The sequence below is a fragment of the Chanodichthys erythropterus genome, chromosome 19, assembly GCF_024489055.1.
Source record: "Chanodichthys erythropterus isolate Z2021 chromosome 19, ASM2448905v1, whole genome shotgun sequence".
NCBI lineage: Eukaryota > Metazoa > Chordata > Actinopteri > Cypriniformes > Xenocyprididae > Chanodichthys > Chanodichthys erythropterus.
This window is the reverse complement of record NC_090239.1, coordinates 5,532,772-5,554,923: the sequence shown is the minus strand read 5'-3', so window position 1 is coordinate 5,554,923 and position 22,152 is coordinate 5,532,772.

The following is a 22,152-nucleotide window of genomic DNA, read 5'->3' as shown; positions in this document are numbered from 1 at the left end:
TTGGTTGACATTGATGGATGTAGGTGTCGCCGGGACTGACAAGCAGGTCTAAATTACATTACATTAGCTTGTTTCCCTCCAGCCTCTCAAGGCTAACGTTGCCCATCATGGCAATGCGGTGGGCAACCTGAGAGCGAGAGGGGAGCAACAACGCCTGTTTCAAACCAATTTCAGCACAATGGCAGAGCAGAACTGCGGGATTATGGTAATAATGGACACACAGAAATGCTGGCATTTGTGCTTGTGAAGGTGTGATGACCATGAAGAACCACAACATGTGCTCTGGATTAGCATGATAATTCATGCATTTACTGCCAAGCATATGATGCCCAAGCAAGAAGTGGCAATCAAGACCACTGTAGCACAATAAATCACATTTAAGCATATTCTTTAAGCACCTCAAAAAGTGAATTAGGCATTAGTAAAACAAGTACTATAATATGATGAAATATCAGTAATTAAAATGTAAAAAAATAAATAAATAAATAACTAAATAAATAAATATTTTATTAGAACATACTGTACATCTAATTTTGAATGGTCATTAATGGATGAAGATGCTCTTTCTTGCAAGACGGAATAGTTACGTCAACTACTGTATCTCTCTTCTCATCTCACACCAGTAGGTGAGGCCAAAGATGCGATGATGTAGAAGTGGGCGTTGATTTGAACGTGACAACTCCAAACAAGTTGTTTTCTGAGCTTGGATTCAATAAAAGCTGTTTTTGGAATAACAAGGAAGTTTTGAGTTCTGAAACGTACATGATGTTTTTATAGTACAATGACCTCTTACATTTGACAAATTTGATTTCTCAATTCCCTTTAAAACAGAAAACTGTAATTTTTGGTAAAAATACAGCGTGCTGGAAGATTCAGCAGTCCAGCGTGAATGCTTCAGATGATCCATATTAATTATTTCAGAGTTCTATGCGCAGTGTCATTCACGATACAGTTGCATTTTTTAAATCATGATACAGTATATTGTTTCATCCCGTTTCATGGTCGTGTAAGAAAAATGTCTGTCAAAAAAACACACAAAAAAAAAGAAATCACAGATACCAATTTATGAGACCCAGGTGAAAAGATGATAGGGCAGAATAATGTAAACAAAATCACTGACAAAACACCACCTGTTACATTAAAACAAATTAACTACAAAACAGATACACTCTTTCAATCTTTATCTGCCTATAATTTATTTCAATAAAACTGCTAATTTTGTAATATGTGCAAAAAAAGGTGTATACAAATAAATGTATAGCTACCCCAGCAAGTAAGCTTCAATCTGAGTGCCAAACATTGCCTTAAACAGCCAAAGGCACATGGTGTGCCTTGACTATTCCCTGTTTACAAGTGTACCTGCCATTCAAAACCACACTGAAGCACATTGCAAATATTACAATCCATCCAGTCACTCCACAAGCCATATTGTAAACAATTAGCTTGCACAATATGGCACCTATCACAAATCATAACTAAGAGCACATTGAACACTTTAAATGGAAAATGTTTCACGATAGTTATAAAACCCAAAGTCTCACAGACCCACAGTCTGATATTAATGACATTTTGCATAAACAGACAAAATCTGGAGTGCTTGGGAAATTCATGATTCCATTTCAAACGTATCAACTAAAAAACCAAGCGTTGTCCAATGATGCCATAATTAAAGTTCTAACTAAGCTTTTATAGTTGGGATGAATAATTTCTTTTGTATGTTCAACCAAAAGAGGAAGGCCTGTCTGAGGTGTTTGGCTGGTTAAGATGGTTAGTTGTTTTGGCTGGTTTGCCCTGGTGGTAGATGCCATAAGTGCATAATGAATATGTAACTTCTTTTATGTGTAAGCAGGGCCTAAAATGAACACTCGCCAAGCGCCAAATGCGAGTAAAAATTGGTGTTGGCGAGTATATAGAAGGGTGTCAGTCACCAGATGGCCCGTAACATTTTTATGAATTGTAACACAATGCAATGTTACAAGGACATGAACGTGAACGGTGCTCTGTACAGTTGATGGTCAGTGCTGCATTACCAAAATTTAAGCCTTTCAATTTAAATATCCAAGCACTAGAACATGCAAAAGTGTGCGCTATGTGGAAGTTCAACATTCGAAGCACGCACCCTGAAAGCCACGTCTCAGACAGTGCGCAAATACTTAGTTGAGCTCCCTTTAATGCCTTCCTGAGCTTGAACGGACAAATTCAGGTTGGTTATGTCTTCGATTTGTGCATTCGCTCTTAAAGTGACAGCATCCTAATAATCCTGCTGCTGTGCTGCCTGCGTTTTTAATGTTAACCAAACAACATAGGGGGAAAAAATCACTGCTCTTGAACTTTAAAAAGGATATGAAGACTATGCAGTGTTATTTATTTGATTAGACTACTTTATTATATTTCAGTACCTGAAAGCTACTGTTAGACCTGCCTGAAAAGCACTGTTTATTTAATTTGTAGCTTTTTTGTATTATATTTATTTGTGTTATTGCTTGTAATTTTATTACTGACTATTTAATTGTCTTTAAAAATGTAGGCTATTACAATTATATTAGTTTTAGCCGTGGGATTGAAATTGGAATAGAGGATTGTGAATGTTCACTATATAAAATATTGGTGTCATAACTGCGTGTTTTTGTTTCATGGCTGGTATAAAACAGTTTTGGCCATTGGCAGTTGTGGCAAAAAGTTTGTTTTAAGCCCTGCATGTATTTATGCATGTATCCATCATCCACTCTCCAAACTGCTTATCCTCTGTAAAGGTGCAGGTTTTTTTTTTTTTTTTTTTTTTTTTTTTTTTTCCTTCATTCATTCACCATTTTGTTAAATGTGCTTTGTAGAGAAAGAACAGAAAATGTAGAAAGGGAAATTACACAAGCTGTTCATTCTTTATTTATGTGTTTATTCAAACCAACACAGTTCAATGAGTTGAAGCATACAGTATTTGCTAACCACTAGGCCACAGCTCCAACACTGCTGATCACCTTTAATATACTATATAATCATTTTTCGACTCAAAGTCTGAAAACGAATCTGTTCTTCATTCCACCAGTTCAAACAGCCTGAATGAATTTGATCTGTGATTGTTCATGCTTAAATGTGTGTAAGATGGCTTTCCATTAGCAAATGTAAAAAAACTCATCCATTCTCGCTCTAACATCCATTTTTCTTTTTGCGTCCCACTTCACCTTCTCGTGTTCATTTAAATAGTGGTGTTACTTATCAGGAATCATTTGAGGTGATTAATAACTCAATAGCTCAAATTCAACATGCATGAAATGACACGGTGACCTTGGCTTCAGCCGCAGACTTGAGAATGACTGCAAAGTGTCTGCTAATTGAATGTTGGAGGCGAAAGAGAGAAAGGCTGAAAGATAGAAAGACAGACAGAAAGAGAGACAGACACATGTTGTAAACCTCCATTTGAATGAAGCCATCATCCTGCCAGCAATGACAAACCTCGCAGACCTGAGTGGGTCTTGTGTTGGCCGAGGGCAGGGCCTGGGATTATAATGCTCAAGACCAGCCCCCACAAGACAGGCCTGGCAGAGACAAACTGAGAACAGAGAGGGAGGGAATGTGCACAGACACTCTATATAAACTGAGAAGACACTTGTTTAATTATGGGCCACTGCGCCGTTTATTTGCCACACAAAGGATTCACAGTCGACCCTCAAATTGCTGCGGGTGCAGAGAGACTCTGTTACATTCCAATGATCCAGGGACAGAAAAACACAGTAGGTTTATAGATTTTTATGCAGCTCTATTATATATGGCTCCTGACATGCCTATACTGTCTTTCACAGACATAGAGCCTTATTGGCGAATCTCAGAAACTGACCACTGATTGGTCAGATGTGTGTCACATGCAATGCAAAAACCCTTCACTTAGGCCCTGTTTACACCTGGTATTAACCTGTTTTGGTCAATCGGATCACAAGTGGACAGTGCTAAATACAGGTTTAAATGGTGTCTAAATGTTTTTGTGCTTGTCCACTTCCGAGTCCCGACCACTTCTGAGGGTGCTTTCATAGTATCAACCACTAAAGAAAGCCTACTCTCCGCCTACTGACTTAACGTATAAACATAATGTGAAGCGCGCTAGCCAGATGGGATTTAAACTTTGACGACTGAAGACCCAAGTTTGGTTTGAAGAGGAAAAAGTACCAAGCATGATGTTCTCTCACCATTCCTGATTTCTAACACGCACTCAACGCGTTCGATGTGGTCTTGAGCAGAAACAAAAGCTGCTGCTCTCCGTATGTTTTTACATCATCTCCGGTAGAATTCATATGTAAATTGTGTGAGCTTATTTCATCCATTAGATCGAAAGATCTGGAAAAGGCCCATACATTTACCCACCCATAGACCCTCCCAGGACAGAAGTGGTTAACAGTGGACAGAAGAGACGGATTAAAACACCAGGTGTAAACGAGGATGTGTCTCCCTCGTCTACTTATGATCCGATTGACCAAAACGCATCTTAATACCATGTTGAAACAGGGCCTTAAATGTAATATAATAGAAGTACCAAAAAATATGGATTTAATTTTAAGTAAAATATGTTGCAGATTTTCGTAACTATTCCGTCTTGCAAGTTGTAGTTTCCTTTTTACCCTTTATATGTCTAATTTGTCTTGATATCTACTGTTCTTTTCCTTTTTAATGCCCACAGTTAACATAAAATCCAATTCTCTACACATTTTACTACCATAATGTAGCATTCCTTCCTAGGATTCAGCAACTTTAAAAATATTGGGCGAGACTCTGTTTATGATACAATACAAATACACAAATATTAATACATAAAAGACAAAAAAAAAAAAATGTACATAGTGAGGTAATAGGACGCTGCCATTCAAATGTTTGGAGTTGGTAAGATGTTTTTGAATGGAATAATTTATGCTCACATTGACTGCATTAATTTAATGAGAAATGATCTCTCTCTCTGTCTCTGCCTCAAATTTCTGACCTCCACCAGTGCTTCATCACCGCTGTCTGCATATAGTGAACAACAATTTAAAGTCCAAAAAAGTCCAAAGCAAGGGTAAGCAGTAGACTGAGAATTATTGCCAGATTTCTCTCTCTCTCTCTCTCTCTCTCTCTCTCTCTCTCTCTCTCTCTCTCTTTCCTCTTCTTGTCACTCTCTTGTTACTTGCAGGAGAGTAATTGTTGCAATGTTAATATTTTAGTCTGACATTGACACGACAGGGCATGGCTGGGAGCAGGACAGCGAATATCAAAAGATTTCAGTACACAAAGGCATCAGTCATCCTGTGTGATACATCACCCGCTTCAGACTGGAGAAAGTTTCTATTCACACATACAGATCCTCTGTGCAGTTTATCTGCTCACGGCCTGTCAGTAACTCAATATTCTTTTGCCTCGGACATATATTACAGTGGGGTCAAAAATATAAGTATACTATCATTCAAAAGTTTGAGGTGAGAAAAATATTTTTGAAAGACATCTTGTATGTACACCAAGGCTGCATTTATGTGTTAAAACACAGTAAAAGCAGCAATATTTGGAGTGTTTTCTATTTTAATGTATTAAAAAAAAAGAAATTTATTCCTCAGATGGCAAAGCTGAATTTTCAGCATCATTACTGCAATCTTCAATGTCACATGATCCTTCAGAAATCCTTCTAATATGCTGATGTGCTTGTCAAGAAAGCGCCTTTCTTATTATTATTATCAATGTTCAAACTGCTTCATATTTTTGTGGAAAACATAATTTTTTTTTTTTTTTTTTTTCAGTATTCTTTGATGAATAGAAACAGCATTTGTTTGAAATGGAAATCTTTTGTAACATTATAAATGTCTACTGTAACTTTTGATCAATTTAATGCATTCTTGCTGAATAAAAGTATTTTTATTTCTTAAATTCTTACTGACCCCAAACTTCCGAATGGTAGTGCATAAATGAAGCATGAAATTATCACTCATACACCCTGACTATTGATCAGATGATTGATTGATTCTGTGCGTGTCTTGAAGTTATTTGCATAGCTTCAAACAGTTCAAGCTATTGGCTCCATTCCCTTTTTCTCTGCTTTACAAAGGAAAACCCCATAGACATGTTATTTAAATTGCATGTTTTGCAGTAAGCTAGCGCTAAAGATGTAATTTGGGATTCTTGTCATGCCCTGGGTTTCCCTCACCATATGAATAAACATATATGATAATGTAAATATATGCACACTTACTAGTCACAGTGAGAAAAAAAGAGATAGATGGAGAAAGAGAAAAAAAAAAGAACAAAGACTGAACTAAAAAGCAGCATATGAAGCAAAGCACTCCTGGCCCCACTTTATATTAAGTGGCCTTAACAACTATGTACTTACATTTAAATTAATCATTTGATACAATGCACATTAAATTATTTTCATTTTGAGAAAAATGGGTAAATAATGAAGGGGCAGCATTTAAAAACAAGGAGACCTCAACAACAACTTTAAAAATATTGGGCGAGACTCTGTTTATGATACAATACAATCATACACAGTACAAGAGAAAAAAGAGATAGATGGAGAAAGAGAAAGAAAGAACAAAGACTGAACTCAAAAGCAGCATATGAAGCAAAGCACTCCTGGCCCCACTTTATATTAAGTGGCCTTAACTACTATGTACTTACATTTAAATTAATCAGTTGATACAATGCACTTATTGTGTGTTTTTACATTGTACTTATATTTTAAAAACACCTTCATATAATTACATCTGTAATTAATTTCTGTAATTACATTTATAATTACACTGTTGACCCATCCCTTACACCTTACCCCTACCCTTAAATCTACCCATACTACCAAAGCTTTCCCTAACCTTACCCGTATCCCACCTCAATAGCGGCAATAGTGTTTTGCAATTCAATATGAACAAAATAAGTACATTGTACTTATTTTTTGATGTAAGTACATAGTAGTTAAGGCCACTTAATATAAAGTGGGACCGCACTCCTGAAGAGCCTGACATAATGCCATTAGTGCAAAATGCTTCTGTCTCCTTTACATGTAATGGAGAGACAGTCATTTCAAAACCTAGTGAGATACCTACATACACAGCATTAAAAAAAAACACATCAATTTAAAACTGACGTGTTATTTTTTTTATTTTAAAATATTTTCTTAAAAGGTAGGCAACTCAACATAATTCTACAGAATTTAATCTATCTTTCAGAGTGAAGCCATTCCCAGAATGCACTGCAATAAGCGCAATGAAAAAATCGTCCAAGATAGCAGATGAATTTAGAGATGTCAATTATATATTAAATTATTTTCATTTTGAGAAACATAGGTAAATAATGAAGGGGCAGCATTTAAAAATAAGGAGACCTCTATGAAAACAATACTTAAATAGTTCCAAAGTTTGGATTTTTTTATATATCGAAACTGAAATATCTGAAAAGGTTCCAATACTCTTTTTCTGCAGTACAGATACACGATACCACCTGCACATTCTCTGACGGCGAATTGACACACACCTGCTTACCATCACTCACTCATCTCATTAGCTCTGGTTGCTTTTATTGCACAAAATTTTAGTCATTCGCACAGGTTTCGCACTCACGCCAATGCAGTCGTGCACTACTGATCTACATAAGTGGTGCTCACATAAAGCTGCCTCTCAAACATCTTGTGAGTACCAAATTAACTATGTGTCTTATTGTTCTTAAACTGTTAAATACATATAAAACTGTCAAAATGCCCATCTTGTTGAGTATTCAGGTAAATACAGTCAGTTTTGTAACATAAATAGTTGTGAGAAAATGCATGTTGTGTAACAGTATACTGGATCCGTGCAGCTCTTAAAGTGACAGCAGCCTAACTTACCTGTGGCTGTCTGTAATGTTAATCAAAGAACAAAAGACAAAGAGAAAATCACTGGCTGCTCTTGACTGAATAATTTTTGTAACTTTTTGTAACTATCGTTTGCAATTAGTTTATTTGTTCTTATTTTATTACTCACTGTTGTCTTTCTTTTTTCTTTTTTTTTTTTTTTGTAAATGTAGTTCAATTATTCAAATAAAGCCTTATTGTGCTGTGTGTAAGCTATTACAACAAAATTACCCAAATTATCCAAAATTATGAGAATAAATTATCTGTATGGTGGTGTATATGGCAGTATTTATGAGACGGATTTAAATCCGATCGCTCAAACCACCTCAGGAAGTGGTCTGGGACGCAATCCAGTCAAAACTGTCTATGCATCAGTCTAAATGCATCTGGTTGTTGAAACCACATATGTAAATTTTACTTCACCCAAAAATACTAAAACTGAAACGTGTAAGAGTCAGATATGACAGCGCTACTGCATGACGCATCGCCGCAGATGAACAGCTAAGTATCTCTTCAGCAAGCTGACACGCACATTATCACATTATCTTCATTAAAATAATGAGACCTTACCGGTGCTGTTGCCGCTCTCTCCTATTGCGGTCTTTGATTTTGAAATTAGCTGATGGTCAATAAAATGCACCTCATATTTGTTGCTTTCGGTGATGTGAACTCTATTAAATATGCATATAGCACGGGAGCCGAAGATTGGAATTATCTGTTTTGCGGATAAAGAGAGAAAACCTGCACTTAACCTTTTCACTGGCATTTTGTTTTCATAGTTAGACAGATATCATGATGTATCATTATAGGATTGTCTAGCAATATATCGATTATCACTGAATCGCGATATTATCGTTATCGTGAGCCATGTGTCGTGATCGTATCGTGAGGTACCCTACAATTCCCTCCCCTATTCACTAGACAAAAACTCCATAAAAATAGTTTTAAAAGTTGTGAGTTGTGAAAATTATGTGATCTAGGACCTTTAAACTGTGCGTGCCATTGTAAAGACTGTATGTCTATCCCTCACATCCTCGTTTTCATCTGTGTTAAATTCAATATGGCGTCTAGAGGTCAATTCACACTGCACTGACATGCAGACCAACAGTCACCAGATTACAGCATGTCACTTCACAGACATTTGAAATCCAATTCAGCATGTTCAATCTGGGAAAACAAGCTCCGACAGACGGCAACAGACTCCGACATGGGTAACACACTGATCCAATAAAACCAGTGTGGACCTGACTAAGGTCTATTGCTAAGAACCCAAGTTATCAGAATATTGCATCATTAACAGCATACTAATGTCAGACATTACCAATTGTGAGAGTCTCTTGTGAGTGATATGTGCAATTGGAATGATTCACAGAGTTCCTGCCTATGTAAAGCATACCAAATCACTTACAAGGTTTAATTGCAGTTATGCTGTTTTAGAAAGCAAGACAGCTCACTAGGCATTGGAACAGAAGAACTGAGGTCGACAACAGCTGTGATTTCCCTCTTTCCCGCTTATTCTTTTTTCTGCCTAGAGGACACGGCGTGAACTCACAGGCTAGCTCATCCCTCTTGAATATGTAACACTAGCAACAACAAATTAAAATTGCTGGCAGGAAAAAAGCAGCGCTGCAGAAGTGGTTTCACAGAGCTGTTCGAGAGCAGCGAGTGAGCAGCGGCACGAAAGACCCAACAATAGCACTGTAAACATCTCGGTACAGATACTAATCTGTGTTTCCCGCATGAAGTTTTATTGTGAGAGCTGTGTCAATTCCATCTGCGTACACATCTGCGGCGGCAGTGTTTTTACAACTTACTCACTTTTATTGTCAGGCATTTATCTTTCTGTTTACATTTTTGAAAAGTTTACCTCCCTGTTCGGATACTAGGAAGGCACTGCTGTCATTTCAAACTTTCATCAACGAAGTTAGCCGTATCCACGGCAACACACTCTCCAAAGCAAGTCAGAGGTCTTTAAGGGCTCCGCAAATGGATTCGGAGGAGGCACATATTGAAGACCATCTACCCACCTGTTGTTTGAACATCTACAGAGAGTGCGCGAGAAAGAGACTTTCACAGGAATGATCTCCCTCCCCGTGGAGATCAAGATTGCGCTGTTAGTGACAGACAAGTTTTACAGCCTAGTGTGAAAAATCAATGCTATAGAATCCTCACAACAGGTGTATACTGGGCCCCCACAAGTTCAGTGAGGAGAAACACAATTACCTCTCAGTAATGGCAGACCGAAAAGAGATAACGCCAGCATGCATGGCCCGGAGGAGGTTGTACCGTCATAGGCACGTATGGTGGTCATATTAGGGTCTAAACGTGAAAGTGCTCCTCCGATTCCCAGAAAATAGCCCTGATGACCCCTCAAAGCAAAGCTACCGTTAAGTAAATCCATAATCTCCACAGCTATGTGCCTCAGATAAGTGAGAAAAGCCCGGAACGGTGAGGTCGGAATATGTTGTTGACATACTAGAAGGTCATGGCCTATAAGTGGTTTTGCTGAGATATTTCAATGGACACCAAAGGGTGAAGCATTTCATTCCAGATATATTATAACACCTAAAACATCATAAACACGCTAGCATAATGTCAATGATAGCCTACTTGTTTGTTTGTTTGTTTTTTTCACAGTTATACTGCACAATTTGGAACTGGAATGTCAATAAAATTGTAGCATTTGTAGGGGTCTTTTTTATAAGAAATTAATATTCTTATTCAGCAATGATGCTTTAAATGTATCAAAAGTGGCTGTTAAAAATGCATCATGGTTTCCACAAAAATATTAAGAAGCTGTTTTCAACTGATAATATGCTGAAAATTCAGCTTTGCCATCACACAAATATATTACATTTCAAAATAGAAATCAGTCATTTTAAATCGTAATAATATTTCAAAATATTACTATTTTTACTGCAGTTTTTGATCAAATAAATGCAGCCCTGGTAAGCATAAGAAACTTATTTTAAAAACATTTTAAAAAAATCTTACTAACCCCCACTTCTGAACAGTAGTGTACACTGGGGTCAGAGAGACAACATTAAAACCCATACATTTTTCCTGTGTACTGTACCTGGATTTTTTTTTTATTTTTTTTTTTTTTGAAGAGAAAAATAAAATTAAAAAAAGTCTTGACGTATAATTAATATTAATTAATATACACTAATATATTAATATACTATTTATATAAAAGTCAATTATTGACACTGATCATGTGACTCTTTGTACAGATATTCTTGGATCACCTAAAATTACACTGAAGAACATGATCATCAATATTTGTTCATTTCAGCTCAATTGCTGCTGTCATTAAAGCAAAACCAAACCAAAAACTGAAATTCATGTAAATATTTCAGGTCACATTTTTTTTGCAATAGAAAATTTTCTATTAAATTATATAACAAAAATGTAACACAGAAAGATTTTCACATAGTGATCTCAGACTTTTGGACCCCTCTGCATATTTTATCATCTAAAACAACTTTCTAAAACTCAATATTTTAGACTCTGCTACCTGGGATCAAACATGGGACCTTTGCATCAGTAGGAATCTTCATATTAGGCCACTACTGGCTTCATGCAAATCTTGGGTCTTTGTTCATTAGATCTGAGAACACTGACACCAGTGCCAGAGATACACAGAGGAACATGTCACTGCAATAAAGACTTCATGAGCCTGGCATTCAATCTACAACATGAATGTCACTACATTACAGAGGAGATTATGAGCTTATCGGCTTTTTGTAACTCAAAACTCTAACTAATTATCTAGTAATGCAGTAAGTTACATTAGCTACAAATAAATCAAGTTGTTTTCCTTCCCTCTGGTAAATTTTTTCACGCTTTATTATTTATCTCTATAATACACTGACACTGCTGTCAACAGACTTCAGATAAACATCTGATAGATATACACAAACACGTTTATTTGTGACTATGAGAATGTGAATATTCCTGTTTTGACTTGTGCATCATGTCCAGTCTCCTGTGGATGTAACCCACACAAATTTTGACAGTCTGAATGTAATAAAAGACAGGGAAAAAATGACTAAATGCTAAAATTGAGCTTCAGAACTGTCAGGTTACAAGTTATAACTCAACTTTTTCGGGTATCATGGCAATTCAAAAATACTCTTGTCACATAAGTTGCACCATAAACAAATATTTTATGTAGGCTATGTATAGTTTGCATTTCCATCCATCCATCCATCCATTCATCCATCAATTCACCCATCCATCCATCCAATTCATCCATCCATCCATCCATCCATCCATCCATCATCCATCCATCCATCCATCCATCCAATCCATCCATCCATCCATCCATCCATCCATTCATACAATCTCTTCATTCACCTATCCCTCCCTACAATCAACCATCCATCCATCCAATCCCTTCATCCATCTATCCCTCCCTCTAATTCATCAATCCATCCATTCATCCATCCATCCATCAATCCATCCATCCATCCATCCATCCAATCCATCCATCCATCCATCCATCCATCCATCAATTCATCTCTCCCTCCAATCCATACATCCATACATCCCTCCCTCCCTCCAATCCATCAATACATCCATCCATTCATTCATACATTCATACATACATACATACATACATAAATCCAAACATACATTATACATGCATGAAGGCTTTAGATACAGACCAAAGTTTGCACTTACTGCAGAAGTGAAAGCACTTGAAAGCATGAAAGTATTGTGTTTTCTGCAAATCAAATGTACTGACCTAAACATTTTTATTTTTATAGAAAATATACGTTCTACAAAATAATATGGACTATAAAATTGCTAGAAAATCAAAGCCATATGTCCAGCCAATTTAAATTTGATGTCATAAAAATGTAGCCCACTAAAAGGTTTTAAAGTACCATTTCCATGGTTACACAATGTCCAATGTGATTAAAAAAACGCAAAAAAAAAACAAAAAACAAAAAAAAAAATACGTAAAATGTGACACCTGAGACACTGAGGGTTATTGAACAACAGGATAACTAACAGGGTATAGAAATTATAGTAATGTGTAGTCAATATAATATATCTTTATTTAAAAATAAATACAAGCATGGGCACATTTTAGCCAGCAAATTTTTAGATATTTTGATAATGAAAATACTGTCAGCAAATGTTTATTATTGAAAGACATGATAAAGAAACGTCAAAAAGCGTCTTTGAAATGCTTATATACTTCCTCTTTCAGAAATGTAAAAAATAGTTGGATATGATGTTAAAAGCTTTTTCCACATTTTTCTAGGCAATGTTGCCTTGAACTTGTTCATTGTCACAATTATTTTATTTTATTTATTTTTTTGGCACGCAACCAAGCAGACGCCACGAGTATAAACCAGTCTTTGGGAGAGAAAAGCATTGCAACCTTTGTTCAATCACCTTTATCTTGATCACAGAACTTCATGTGAAATCTTTACATGCATAGTTCATGGACGGTTGGAGGACAGAATATCAGCATACTTCAACTTTATGAGAACATAATGTTCTTGTGGACAGTCAGTTCTGGTGTAAGTAATAAAATACATCTGCTGCTGTGTGCAATGATTATTACTGTGACATGTTTTACATGAGCACAGATGTATGCTGTGCATCTTGCCTTGCATTTACCTGTCTCTGTTCTTTCTAATGATACCATTTTATGTCCCGACAAACAGACGACAGCTGGAATGTTATGGTCTCTTCCTTCACTTCTACACCGTGGAAGGCTGAGAAAAATGGATTGAATCAAAGTCTTTCGGAAATATCTGGGTCAATCCTAATATGCAGTACATTTTCATGTCCCCATCACATGTGATATATTGGACAGAAATAAATTGGATAAAACTGAAACTTTAAAGGAGGTAATTATTTTGAATATTATTTTATTTTTGCTTCCGACATGAAACAAACAAACAAACAAAAAAATGGCATGGGAATATTGCTTTAAGTGTTTTTTTTGTTTTTTTTCTGTGTCATAAATATCACTTTCTTTCACAAACCTTAGTCACAAACCATTAACAATACTTATAATTCATAACGTTTAATTGCACTTAAAGTGCCCCTATTATGCTTTTTCAAATATTACCTTTCATGCAGTGTGTAATATAGCTGTTTGCGAATGTAAAAGGTCTGCAAAGTTTTAAGTGCATGTTATTGTCTATTAAAAGAAAGAATCAGTTCTAAACTGCTGAAACGAGTCGTCAGTAAAGGTGCGTTCACGTGGCCTCGTAATTCCTGTAGTTACAAGATTATAGCTTGTAAAAAGCGTTCACGTCCTCGTAGAGCTCGTAATTACAGCTTTTAAGCTGGGAGTTTTCTGAAAGCTCCCAGATGTAACACGTGGCCGCTGTACCACCTGCCCGCTGTAGATTGATTTATTAGGCGTTGATAGTGGTGCCATGGAAATGCATAATTCCCAGTCCAAGTAACAAAAGGACGTGAACACCTCCGAATATAACGTCACGTGCTGTCATTTCATGATGCCGGTAAATACGAGGTGACGTGGATGCAGCTTTATTCCAGGTAACATATCTACGTAGGTTTGTAACAAATTTGCATATGGTGTTCATTGACTGTCTGCGAACAAAGTCTACTCTCATCCGCCCTCAAACGCTGTAGTTGTAGCTGAGAAGCAACATGTTGTATCAACATTGTTTTGTCGACATTTCTGCACTGCGAATCCACTTTATAAATGATGAGGATTTGGAATTGATAGATCAAAACTGATGCCATTGTTACTGTTTGTATCACTGTGTATCAAGTGCTATGGATGCTCCAGAAGGGAGAAATTCAGATATGGTAATGGGCGTTTCATTTCTGATGCATGCTGTAAGTGGTAGACCAATCACAACAGACTAGGCCATCTGACCAATCAGAGCAGTGCAGAGCAGGTGGGGTTTAGAGAGACCAGATCCTTTTTGGAATCATTTCAGACAATGAGAAAAAAGGTGATGCTGCAAATGTATATTATGAGAAAAGTAGTGTTTTTTGACCTTGGATGCATGTAAACCTATTATAGCCCAGGTAAAAAAGTAGTATACTTTAGTGTATTTGAAATATGAATGAAGTACATGAATTATAAAACAAGTATACTTCTACTTGTTGTACTTTATTTAAAGAGTATTTGATTTGTACTTTTTAAAAGTATACTTCAAAAAAGATGTAATTAAGTTCAACTTAATAGTCCAAACAGTAAGTATACTAATTTATCAGTAATCAAATTATTTTCTAAATGTACTTTTTGAAAGTGTACTTTGTTGTTAATGTATTTTAAATTGTATTGAAGTTTATTTTTTTTAAGTGTATTAAATTTGACATACTTAGAGTGGCAATTCAGTGTACTTATGGGAAGTATATATTTTTTGGAAATTAATTGTTAGTATACTTTTTTTAAAGTGTACTATGTTCTCACTTCATTAGAAGTGTGACTTATACAGTACACTCTAAAATAAGTGTATTTTTAGTGGCATATCAGAGTACTCATAAAATATGTTAAAATACAAAAATGTATAGTGGTAATTTAGTGTACTTTTAGTAAGTACGCTTATTTGTAATACAAAGTATAATTTATTAAAGTGTACACTGATTTCACTTCATCTGTAGTGTAATCTTAGAGTCAGTCTGTCGTTATCTGGCTCGGCTCGGTGTTCATCTTCAGTTCTCTCTTCACAGCAGTTCAGTCAGTGTACTGTTTGAGTACATGACTTACTCGGGGATATTGGTTTGTTTGAACTCAGAGGGAGTGTCAGCCACATTAAAAAAGTTAACAGCTTAAGTCATTTGTGGATTAATGTGTATTGGAGACGCGAACCGTTTAAAACGATTCAGTTCGATTTGGTGAACTGGTTCAAAAAGATCCGGTTACATCGAATGATTCGTTCGCGAACCGGATATCATCACAAACTGCTTTGTTTTGAACTCTCTCTCACAACAGATACGGAAAAGAAGACAATGCTGAATAAAGTCGTAGTTTTTGCTATTTTTGGACCAAAATGTATTTTCGATGCTTCAAAAAATCTAACTGACCCTCTGATGTCACATGGACTTCTTTGATGATGTTTTTCTTACCTTTAGAGCTCTCGGACTAAATCTAAAATATCTTAAACTTTGTTCCAAAGATAAACAGAGGTCTTACGGGTTTGGAACAACATGAGGGTAAGTTATTAATGACATAATTTTTCTATTTGGGTGAACTAACCCTTTAATTTGAAGAACATGCATGTTCACATTATGTCTTGGAATACAGACTTGACTTCCCAGATTACAAATTTGAAAATCCACTTAACTCTGCCATTTTTGCCGGGAACTTCTTGTTTGAATTTCACTGATTAAGCAATATGGTAAAAGTGACAGTGGGCTGGTACGGATTAAGGCTGGGATAAACGATAATTTTTTTTACGATTATTTTGGCGATTATTTTTCGATGCATCGATTAATCTAACGACTCTTTTTTTTCAGTCCGATTCTATTTCGGTTTGATTCGATTATCGATAATCTCCCCATTAATTGACTAATACCAATTTATGAAAAAGTCCAAAATAAAAGACTATCCAAGTGCAAAGTAATGCATTAGTCAGAGGTAGCGTTCGATAAACTAGCTTACTAAAAAAAAAGTGCATCTTGTAATTCTTCTTTCAGATGAAAATAACAACAAATTGATGTCTAGCATTCAATAAATAAAAAAAGGTCGCCCAAAATACTTGTTTAGAGCAATTGAAAGAATACAGTAACCAATGTAAACTTGAGGGCTTTAAGCTAACACAGAGAGTGCTTTTCCAACAAAAAATTAACATTGACAGTGGGAGCCAGCAGCCTGTCATGGTGTCCTTCCTGAACCAACAGAATTTAACATTTGTTGAAAACGCATATCTTACTGAAAAAAGTGCATCTTTTAATTCTTCATTCACATAAAAATAACATCAACGTATAGTAGTAATACACTCTGCCACTCACCTTTTTCTTAAAAAAAAAAAAAAAAACGAATAAAAAAAAGTACTTAACTAGAATTTAATAAATGGAACATTATTGTAAAGTGTATCGATTTGTTATACACGGATTCAGATGTCTCATGAGTTCAGTGTTGGACAGATCAGTTGTTTTAACCATTCATTTAAGTGAATCAGTTCAACTGAGTCATTAGTTCGTGAATCAGACATGTCATTATTGGATGTGTAAGCGCTGTATGATTATCCCGGCAGTTTATTTTTTAGCACAACTTTTCAGCAAAAAAATTATCTCAGAATGCTCCATGTGAAACTTTGTTCATCCCAGCCCTGGTACGGAAATAACTACAAGGCCTCTGGCAAATTGGCGCAGGTACCAATACTGTGACCACAAGTGACATATTGCATTTATAGGCAACCCTCACAGGGACAGGAAAAAAAGGCAAGCTGAAGGAGCAGCTTGAGCCAGAAAAAAACAACGCAATTTTAGGTACAGTAATGTCGTAGTTATGAATCCAAATCCATTGTCATGATTGATTGACAAATCCATTATAATCAATGATTGTATTTCAATGTTATACATTGTCTATCCTGTTTTCATTCATCCCCATGTCTCTTTCCTGTTTTCACAGATGCAGTGAGGGAGCGATTCCCCAACACCGAGGTGGCAGAGATCCAGGCCCTTCTACGGAGGAAGTGCAACAATGAGAGCTACAAGGCCTCTAGTAACTCAAGTCAGAGCTACAGGTGCTGGTCATATAATTAGAATATCGTGAGAAAGTTACTTTTTTTTATTGTAAATTATTTTTAAAAATGAAACTTTCATATATTCTAGATTCCCTACATGTAAAGTAAAACATTTCAAAAGTTTTTTTTTAATTTTTTAATTTTTTTTATTTTGATGATTAGAGTGTACAGCTCATGAAAGTCCAAAATCCAGTATCTCAAAATATTAGAATATTTTCTAAGATCAATCAAAAAATGGATTTTCAAAACAGAAAAGTTCAAGTTCTTGCTTTAGCATGTTCATTTGTGCACTCAATACTTGGTCGGCAGCACATATTACAGCAAATGACTTGCTCCTAGCACAAATTACAGCATCAGTGAAGTGTGGCATGGAAATGATCAGCCTGTGGCACTGCTGAGGCACTATTGAGCCTTCAGATCATCTGTATATTGTTGGATCGACTGTTTCTCATCTTTCTCTTGAAAATATCCCATAGATTCAGGTCAGGCATGTTGGCTGGCCAATAAAACACAGTAATATCATGGTCAGCAAACCACTTGGAAGTGTTTTTTGCACTGTGGGCAGGTGCTAAAGTCCTGCTGGAAAAGGAAATCAGCATCTCCATAAAGCTTGTCAGCAGATGGAAGCATAAAGTGCTCCAAAATCTCCTGGAAGATGGCTGCATTGACGTTGCACTTGATAAAACACAATGGACCAACACTAGCAGATGTCACGGCCCCCCAAATCATTACTGACTTCAGAAACTTCCCACTAGACTTCAAGCAGCTTGGATTCTGTGCCTCTCCAGTCTTCCTTCAGACTCTGGGACCATGATGTCAACATGAAATGCAAAATTTACTTTTATCTGAAAAGAGGACTTTCGACCACTGTTCACTGTCCAGTTCTTTTTCTCCTTAGCCCAGGTAAGATGCTTCTGACGTTGTTTCTGTTTCAGAAGTGGCTTGGTAGTCCTTTTCCTGAAGATGTCTAAGTGTGGTGACTCTTGATGCTCTGACTCCGGCTTCATTTGACTCATTTTGAAGCTCTCCCAAGTGTTTGAATCGGCTTTACTTGACAGTATTCTCAAGCTTGTGGTCATCCCTGTTGCTTGTGCTCCTTTGCCTACCCAATTTCTTCCTTCTAGTCAACTTTGCATTTAATATGCTTTGATACATCACTCTGTAAACAGCCACCCCATTCAGTAATGACCTTCTGTGACTTACTCTCTTTGAGGAGGGTGTCAGTGATTGTCTCCTGGACCATTGCCAAGTCAGCAGTCTTCCCCATTAGTGTGGTTTCAAAGAACAAGAGATACCCGGAATTTATACTGTAGGGATGGTCGTTTAATGAAACTCAAATGTAAATATTCTAATATTTTGAGATACTGGATTTTGGACTTTCATTAGCTGTATGCTCTAATCAACAAATTAAAAAAAAAAAAAAAAAAAAAAAAACTTTTGAAATGTTTTACTTTACATGTAGGGAATCTAGTATAAATGAAAGTTTCATTTTTTTAAATAATTTACAATGAAAAAATGAACTTTTTCACGATATTCTAATTATATGACCAGCACCTGTAGATATGCATGTGTAGTAAGTTGTTTGCCATTGTTCTGTTCCCGGCATTTCAGAGAAAGTCGACTGTTCAAGGTTCCTCCTTTTGCCAATATCTGCTTTTGTGTGTTACTTTAGTGTTAATAATAAAGATCCTTTTCTGAAATGCAATTTGTAATCTGTTGATTTAATGTATTTGAACTGAATTGTAATGTAATACACTTGTAGTGTAATACCAACATTCATGCTTAAGTATAACAAAATGGGGATAAAATTACAAATGAAATGTACTTTCAATTTGTTTCTACCTTACACTATAATAACATTGCACTGAAAGTACGTGTCTATGATGTTTAGGTTGTAATTGAACTTCACTTCAAAAACATTATTATTGTCATAGTGGGACACTTTAAAAGCACTAAATATAGTTAGGAAGTGCATTTGTAGATCACTTGAAATGTTACAGAGGCATACTAAATTAACTGTTTATAGTAATTATAAGTATGATAGCAGTATGCACAAAATGTACTTAAACACAACTATAATTTGCACTGCAATGCCTTTTTAAGTGTATTTACATTAGAATAGCAATACAATGCAATTGTACTGTAAGTGTGCTTAATTGCTCATGAATCTTGATTTTCATTAGTGTATTTTAGTGCACTTGAAGTTTAAAAAAAGTTGTTCCATTTTAGTATACTATTTACACTAGAAGTGTAGTTAAATAGATGTTAAGTTGAAGTTAATACATAATTGAATACACTTAACTATACTTGGATTTGACGAAAATAGTACAAAATGTAGAAAATATACTTAGTACACTTTATTAAAGTATATTTTTAATATAATTCTTTTTCACCTGGGAGGATACCTCCAAAACAATGTTGGGAACATTTAAAATAGCACAATAGGGGCAATTTAGCTTGACCATATTCACTTAACCTGCACATGTCTGCTATATCATTTTGTAGTAATACTGCCTTAAATTACAACATAATAGCTGTTTTTTTAAAGGTACAGAGTTCAAATGTACTGAATAACACGACTCACACATTCATCTTGTACTCATACTTGTAGAGTATGTCACAAAAGGGACCAGAGTCTGAATTTAGAGGTATTTTTAGCTAATTATTTTGCCATCATCTGCCAGACTGGCTTCTCTGTATACGGAAAATAATAAAAGAAGTGAGTTGTACCTTATCAGGAAAGTGATTTGTTTCTTTTCAAGCCATATGTCTTTCTCTCGTCTGCGTTTTGATGGAACACAAGGCATTATCTGCAAGCATCTGAATTTCCTGCCGCCTCAACTATTTCTTCCCGACCAGCAGTCAAAACAAACAGAAAAAAGAAAAGGCAACACTTAATCTTTCCCGCTACTCTGAACTGTGCGCCTTAGTAGTCTAGAGAGAAAACTATTGATTCGTCAGAGAGCGTGAAAGAGATCGATTAGGCCAGTCATCTCATTTGAAGGTGATCCAAGGTGACACCTCACACGGCTTAGAAAATTCAACAACAGTCCGCTCTGAGTATAGCAAACACATTATATCTGGCTGGAAAAAAGAAGACAAAATGTCAACTTCTATAAAAGTATTCTTGGAAAGGAACATTTTCCTCACAGGGAAATGTTCATGTTACAAGCAAGTCAATATGTTTCAGATTTCTTGCAAACAATGCAAATTAAATGTAAGAATTCATTTTTTATATGACACTGTGAAGCAAATAAACCACCAATGATATGTTTCTTTTATCTTTTTATGCAAGAAAAAAGACATCCATTATGCATTTGCCAGGCACTTTTATCCAAAAATAAAAATAAGCAACTTATGTTGCAGTCAAGGACAAGGTACAGTATATATTATCATGGCATACATTCCTTGGGAAATCAAACCCATGACCTTGGTGTTGCTGTTGCCATGCTTTACTGTTTGAGCTACTACAAATATCCAGTGCTGAATTACATGAACAGAATCATTTTAGCAATGTGTGATGTACTATAACAACATCATACAAACAGAATCATGCAACTTCTGGAGAAAAAAGTCCAAATATACACTACTGTTCAAGCATGTATGCATTAATTAGAATTTTACAATGTTACGAAATATTTCTAATTTAAATAAATGCTGTTCTTTTCTATTTAGCAAAGAATTCTGAAAAAAATGTATCAAAAATATTAAACAGCACAACTGTTTTCAACATTGATAATAAGAAATGTTTCTTAAGCAGCAAACCAGCATATTAGAATGATTTCTGAAGGATCATGTGACTCTGAAAGGTGCAGTAAGCAAACACTGTTGAAAATGGATCGGACCGAGCAGCACAACACACTCCAGCAGTAATCAGCCAACATACTTGTAGCCAATCAATATTAGGGGCGTGTCCATGGGGGAGGAGAGAAAGTGAGCAAAATGGAGATTTGAAGAAAGACTGTAGAAAGAGAGATGGCTGAGAGACAATACAAAAGAGAAAAGGCCAGAGGAATATCACTGGAAAAAAAGAAGGGTTATGGTCCGGCAAGGGCTTTAGGACCTGCATTAATATTAAAGCTTTCCAGCGTTGAAGATAGATACTTGGGAAGGCTAAAATGGAACTATTGCAAGTATGCTTTAGGTACACTGTAAATATCTTGCATTTAAAGACTGATATTATACACTGATCATACTATCCTTACTAGTAGTGATATTAAAACACATTTTAGGCTTAATATTAAAGGGGGTATCACACACAGTTTCTGCCAATCTCATGTTAATCTTAAGTGCCTATAGAGTAGTAGTGCATCCTTCATATCGCCGAAAAGTCTTTAGTTTTATCATATTTATAAAAGATACATACGCTGTACCGAGACTTTCTGAAAACAGCGGAGCGCCTGGAGGCATGTCCTGTGAGCGGTCAGCTAAACAAATACATATGAACACACACAATACACCATTGCATTATCCATGGATAACTCTTGAATCATTATAATGAATATAGCGTATAGTGAATGATGAATAATGAATTTATAAATTCACTACATTCATGTTGTTTACATTATATGCACTTAGGCACCTATTGCCAACAAAACAGACATTTGAAGCAGTTTTACTAAC